Here is a 7,650-nt window from a genome sequence, read left to right on the forward strand (position 1 = left end):
GCCATCTCAGCTCCAGAGCTTCCCATGGGATCAGCTGAGAACTACTGTTGTGACTACATTGCTGTTCAATGATCTCCCTCCGTCCAATCCTGCCTGCCTTGCTCCCTCCCAGGGGTTGCTCCTAGAGCATTCCCCCAATATACCTACTGTGCACAGATTTGAGTCTCAAGATGTTTCCTGGGGAACCCAGTCTGTGACAGGAGGGGACTTCACCAACTTCTCCATGCTTTAGTGTGCTAATTTAACCAAAGTTGTGCAAAGTTAGAGGACAATCTCCAAGACCACCCTCAGTACTGACGCCAACTGCAAGTTCAAGGTTCTCCAAGACTACCCTCAGTTTTGATAATTGGCTAATAGGACTCACAGAACTTACTGAAAGCTGTTATACTCACAGCTTACCACAGTGGAAGGTTAAAGATGAAAATAGGCCAAAGGAAGAGACACAAAGGGCAGAGTCCAGGAAAGTTCTACATGTGGGGCTCCTGGCTGTCCTCTCCCAGTGGAGCTGTAGACAATGCTAACTTTCCTGATAACAGTGTGTGGCAATACACAGAGAATATTGCAACCAAGCAAGTTTGCCTGAGTCTTTGTGTTCAGAGGTTTTATTGGAGCTCAGTCATGTCGACTGGGTTGTCCACCCACGTAGCTGACCTCAGTCTCCAGCTCTGTAGGTCAACTAATACTGCATGACCCAAAGCCCCCACCTTAAATCACATTGTTGGATTATCTGTGTGACCCCAAAGCCCCCAGATAAACGAAGATGCTTATATAGGGCAAGACACTCCAGGGGCTTAGAAATTACCCAGGAGCACAGAACAAAGGCCAGGCTCTCTGGAAAGAGTTAAATTCTTTTCTAGACAAGTTGTAAGGCAACATTTGAGGGGGAAATAAGAGTTTTAAATTCCAGGACAGATAGATAGGTGGATATTAGAGATATATCTGGAAATACCTGTCCTAGTGTAATGGAAGTTATTACAGATATTGTATAATGTGCAGGCTCCCATTCTTTTAATATTAATGTTTTATAAATATTTCCGTTATGATGATAAAGGGAAATGGATTTGAATTTGACTTTGAAAGAAGCAATGGCTTCCTCTTCCTCCTCTTACACTAAACATTAAAAGAGTTTTGCTTGGAGAGGGAATGAGTTTTCAGGAAAACAAGTAAGTGTATTTCTGCTTTATTAAGACACATTCAACAACTTTCATTCACTTGTTATGGAAACCCTTCCCCCGACTCCATTGTGTACGCTGCCTGCATATTTCTCTGGTGTGCTCATTTGGTTTCTGAGTTATGTGTCCACCTCAGATCAGATTCAGCATCAAATGATACAGTTAGACACATGGACATGAAAGACACAAAGATTCTAAACGTATACCACAGGAGGCCCAGGCCATTGGGCTAACCATACCCTCCTCACCTTCTTCCCTATGACCTTCCATACCATGAGTAAGATCTGCACAGTAACAAGCAAAAGCAGCCCTCATATTTATGATGTCTAAAAACAACAATACAAACTCTGAAGTCACCATGGAAACTGCCTCCCACTAGCATTTGCCTTTCAGAGATTTTTAGAAGCATTTATCCACAACAAATCAGCAGAGAAAAAATTTGAGACAGATGATCCTAATTATGAATGCCTATGCTTACTAGAAGGAAATTTACCAAGAAATAAAAAAGAAGAAGCGGTCTTTAATCTAAAAGTCATCAAACATTTATTTTGAGAAGCCTTAACTTACCTATCTCCCAGAAAAACTCCTTTAAAGGAGCATTTAAAATACAGCTTTTATAAGCGCTTGTTTTCACATATTTCATAAATATCTATATTTTAAAGTAACATGTATTTGTGTTTTCTTTTTGAAATTTGTTTTATTGATAAATTTGATATTTTTATGAGGCAAAATAGGTTGTCAGAAATAGAGAGCCAGGGGCGCCTGGGTGGCTCAGTCTGTCAAGCATCTGCCTTTGGCTCAGGTCATGATCCCAGGGTCCTGGGATCGAGCCCTGTGCCGGGCTCCCTCCTCAGTGGGGAGTTTGCTTGTCCCTCTCCCTCTGGCTCTCCCCCGGCTAGTTCTCTCTCTGTCTCAAATAAATAAATAAAATCTGAAAAAAAAAGAAAAGAAATAGAGAGCCAGTCCACAACTTTTTACCCTTAGGAAATACAAACATAACATTAACAGATTTCATTTCAATCAGAAACTAAGAGAGCTGGTACATTTTGGCTTGGTCTCCTGAAGAGTTTCAGCTTGTGGAAGGGAGGTAATGGGGAAGCTTAAGAAAGAAAATGTTTGCTGAAGTTGTTATGTCAAAGCTGGGGATCAGCCTTGTTTGCAAAGTCACAAAAGTAGGGATAATCCCACCGAAGGTGGATGTAAGATTTAGATAAAACTTAATACTTTCTGTAGCCTACAGAGCTTATGGAGATCTCAGTTTATATCAGAAATTGAAGTTAGGTCCCATTTCCTCCCAGAGTTTTCAGTTTCTCCAACAGAAATCAATCTCTTCATCTTTCATGGTCATAAAGCACGTTGTGCCTCTCTTAAGCCACTTAATAAATTATTCTACTTTATGTTATAGTTATTTTTGTACCCCTCTCTGGCACAAAACCCTTTGAAAATAGAGAAAACCTCTTATACATCTTTTTTACCCCATAGCCTCTAGCACAATTCCTTGTACAGTGTGGGAGCTTATACATGTCTATGACATGAATTAAGAAAACCCAGCTCTAATTAGTACAGGATTAAGCCTAGGATATTTTTTAGTTAACAAGGAGACTTTTTTTTTTATATATCAAATGTTCCCCTGACAAAATAATGAGAAAGAGATCTCCTTAATAGGAGAACTCACTGATTAACTTTGTAGTTTGCTGTTTTCCTCAAGAACATCTAATACAAAAAGCAATACACTTGCCTGTATAGAGTATTTGCCATAAGATAACATATATACAGTACAGTCAAGATCAAGGAAGAAATTTACACCATTTCCTGCTGGAATAGACCACTACAATATTCATCAATGAGATAGTGAAGACAATGACCTTTCAGTTAATTTGAATTCATGAATCTTTTCCAGATCGTAGATGGGTTCTGAAAATATAACAGCCCACAAATTGTCCACTGATTTACTTCACCTGGATGATCACCATGAGGCTACATATTACAACAGTGAATAAAACAGCCTGAAGAAGAAAACATAGAACAAATGCTAATTTTTCAGTTCAATAAACATTTGCTGATTACATTTTTCTGTACAGACCGCTGAGTTAGGTGCTATGCTATGGAGGAAACAAAGATGTATCAAATAATCACTACTACCAATTAAGTACCAGGTAGAGGCCAAGGACTTTTTATTTACTTCCTATAGAAACCCTGTAACATAGATATTGTTGCCCCTATTTTATCAGTAAGACGATGAAGCCTCAGGGAAGGTAACTTTTCCAAGGTTACATAGCTAATAAGTGGTAGAATCAGGATTTTAATCCTGATCTGACCCTAGAATCCATGTTATTCCCACGAACCAAGGTCCCTTTTTTTTTTTTAAAGATTTTATTTATTTGAGAGAGAGAGAATGAGAGAGAGCGAGCACATGAGAGGGGGGAGGGTCAGAGGGAGAAACAGACTCCCCGCCGAGCAGGGAGCCCGATGTGGGACTCGATCCAGGGACTCCAGGATCATGACCTGAGCCGAAGGCAGCCGCCCAACCAACTGAGCCACCCAGGCGCCCCCAAGGTCCTTTTTTTAAAAGAGTGCTGAGTCACTTTTATTCTGATTTACACAATTAGATGCTAAATTATATAATATCAATTATAAAAGGATATATTCTCTGATCATTTATGAGTTTAACTTTTGTCCTTAACTAGGTTATAAGCTTCCAAAGGGCAGGGACCACACCATGATTTGGTAACTTTCCTCAAAGTGCCTGGTACGGTGTGGAATACATAAAAGATCCTCCATATATACTCATGGTTTGATCAATTTTCCCTGAGCTATTAGGAGTATGAGCTGGATAATACCTGTTATCCATGGGTGAAAGAGGAAAGAAAAATAAGTATATCATGATAGTAGCTTACATTAAATTGACCGTTCACTCCTATTTGGTATATATTATCTCATTTAATTCTCAAAACCCTACAAAGTAGGTATTATTATCCCCATTTTGCAAGTAAGAAAGCTCAGGCTTAGAAAAATTAAATATCTTGGCCCAAAGTTACAGAACCAGTACTTGATGAAATAAGAATTTCAATGTTGTTCTGTCGAATGCAGAGTTCATGTTCTTAACTCTTTCACTGTCTCTTCGACTCTAAGACCCCACAGATTGTAAGATACGTCCTTGATTTAATAAACGTTTTTCAAAGAAATAGGGAATATTACCACATTAAATGAATAGGTTGAGTGAAAAATGTATCTCAATTTCAGAATGGGAGGATGGGTGTCTTAAGAAGCAAGAAAATGAGGTACATTATATTTGCAGTATGTTTTAGAGTTTCCTTTGAATGCTGATGTCAAAAAAGACAAAGAGAACTTCCGTAGTGTAGTATTAATGGTATTTAGCAAAGAAAAGATTGAAAGATTCTAGGCATTCAGTGCACACTCTTTTGAATTATAGGCTTCCTGTGCTCCTGTGAACATAACCTATCTCAAAGGGTTCAAACTGATCTGCAAATTTGTCAAGATGGTTTTTAATGAGGTGTTATAGTTCCAACATAGAGGGGTATTATTTTCGAAGAATGCCTTCAAGAAACATTTTAACGTTTTAAAAATAGCTCTTCTCCGTCTTAGAAGCTTTCCCACCCTCTCCACTCACCCTATGATGGACCCTAATTACCTCTGCCCTGGCCAAAACCCCCAAGCTAGCCCAGATAAATCCTGCTTTTGACTTTGGTACAGTCCCGGTGGGATCCACAAGACTGTGGGAATTGAGCAAGGATTCCCCACACTCTTCTTGTTACTTTCAGGATACTATCTCCACTCCCTCAAAAAAAGGAAATTCTTATCCTTTGGTGGTCCTTGGAAATTTTTAAATTTGTCAGACCTGAAGTTCCCCTCAGCTATGAATTGAAGGTAAAAATAGATCTCTGTGAACGGGGTTACCAGATGCCCTGCACAAAAATACCAGGTCTCTAAGAATGGTATGAGTAGGAAATGGTTAGGCAGGGAATCTTTGTGATTCTCTACTGTATTTAAATGCATTTGACACCAAAGAATATACTGTGAACTATCATACAATTTTGTCTTTCTAAAATTAGGAGAATAATTTTCTGGTAAGATGCACCATTACACAACAATTTACAACTGGCTTCAAAGCCCCCTCATATTCGACACCAACCACCTTTAGGATAACTTTTCTGATCTCAGTTCTTTTCTAATTTCTTAAGGGCAACAGTAAATAGTATCTCCCTGGACTGCTTGGGACTAATGCCATACCCTTGCCAGGCACTGTGGACACCTTCTTGCCTTGTGAATTGAGGTTTGTAATTATGGGATTTACAGCTCTACATTAATTAGCACTCATTATTTAAAGGTCCTTGTGAATTACTCAACCTCAAATTTTATGTCCTCCATGTAATCCAAGTAAACTGTCTCTTATTCATACCTAGGTTTGCCAGATTTCCAGTCTTGGATGCAATTGTTTCAAACTTTAGATTGCTTCCAGTAAAACAAATTTTTTTCTACTAATTGGATATATAAATAATCCCATTATCATGCAGAAGATCTGGCACATGAAAAACTCACTCTGTGTAGGGAAAATTTTACCCTGCTGCAAGTTAACTTCTGGGCTTCATGATGAGGATGAAGAGAGTCAGATGGAAGCTCTACTCATGGGAATGAATTGCCTACCTAAGAGCATCCTGGAGTCCAGTCCAGTCCAGCCAAGAGCTGAAATCCAGATCTTTCTGATATTTGGCACCAGAAGGCAAAAGAAAGACTATGAGAAAACTTAAGAATGTTACTAAAAAGAAAACAGGAAAACATTTCAGGTTATGTTGTGAAGGCATAAAGACATTGGTGAATCCTTTCAGCAAAGAGCAAGCATAAAGCTGAAGTGCCCAAAACAACCATTTTAGAGCTTCAGATTGGCCAAAGGTAGAAAACAGAGAACTTGCTTGAGCTTCGGGTAAGAACAGCAGGAGTCTGTGGCTTTCATTCCTGGGTCACTTACATACCCTGCTCCCAGTTTCATTGGTAAGAACTTACTTTTATCAGCATGGGCTGGCCATGAAAATGAATAGCTCTACTACTAGAGGGTGAAGACTCAATTTGGGGTGAGTGTGGCTTAATTAGGGCTCAATTGGCTACAAGTAATGAATTTAATAGGAAACAAATGAAAATTCACAGCATTCTTAGCCTGAGGTTGCAGACCTCACTGGGCTGAATAAAAAACAAACCAAAATTTTAACAGGGAGATCCTGGAAATGACAGAGCCACAGAAAGGCTGAGATAAGACTGCCACATATCTAGATGTCTGAGAAACAACGCACATGCATGGAAGAAACCCAGGAGAGTCTGGCAAATGGTAAAAGCTAAGGGAGAATGGAGAATTAGCTAAAAAGTTGAATATATCCCTCAATGCCCACACAAATCAACAGAACGTGGAAATCTTACAGGCTTGATATGTTTCAGCATAACATTTGCCAGGTTAAAAAATAAAAAATTTTTAGGGAACCAGGTTAAAAATTAAAAACAAGAATAAAAATCTGAGAAGAGACATATGTGGTCAGTTTAAGTTCAGGCAAGTTACTAAAAAACCCAACTACTCTCAGAAATATAAAATAGAATCCAGAGTCACTACAATCTATTATCTACAATGTTCAGTTTTCAACCAAAAACTGTGAGACCTACATAGAAAAAGGAAACTGTGACCCACACTCTAGTAAATAAAAAAGAAGTCAAAGAAACCGACTCTGTGTGAACCCCGGTGTTGGATCTAGCAGACAAAGATTTAACATCTATTATATTATAAATGTGTTCAAGGTATTAAAATATCAAAGAATTAAAGGAACGTATGATGGCATTGACACAACAAACAGAGGATCTCACAAAATAAATAGAAACCATAAAAAATAACCAACTGGCAAATCTAGAGTTGAAAAGTACAATAACCAATATGAAAAATTTATTTGATGGGCTTAATATCAGGTTTGAGATATCAAAAGAATCAGCAAAATCAGAAATATATTAAAGAAATTATCCAATGCAGGGGCACCTGGGTGGCTCAGTCGGTTAAGCATTTGACTCTTGATCTCAGCTCAGGTCTTGATCCCAGGGTCGTGAGTTTAAGCCTTACATTGGGCTCCACGCTGGGCATGGAACCTACTTAAAAAAAAATTATCCAATGCACAAAACAGAGAGAAAAATGCTTGAGACTAATCAACAAAGCTTCTGAAATATTAAATGAAGTTGTTGTTCATGCTGAAAGGAAATGACACAAGATGTTAACTCAAATTTACAAAAAGGAATGAAGAACATTAGAAATAAATACAAGTGCATATATAAAAGACTGTGTATTTGTGTATTTGTGTGTGTGTATCTTACATATTTCTCTTTTCTTTATTATTTTAAAAACATGATTAATTACAGAAATAATTATAACATGTATTATTTGGTATATAGCATATACATATTATATATATAAAATAATATATTTGATGAT

Source organism: Neomonachus schauinslandi, chromosome X, assembly GCF_002201575.2.
Source record: "Neomonachus schauinslandi chromosome X, ASM220157v2, whole genome shotgun sequence".
In the NCBI taxonomy this organism is placed as follows: Eukaryota; Metazoa; Chordata; class Mammalia; order Carnivora; family Phocidae; genus Neomonachus; species Neomonachus schauinslandi.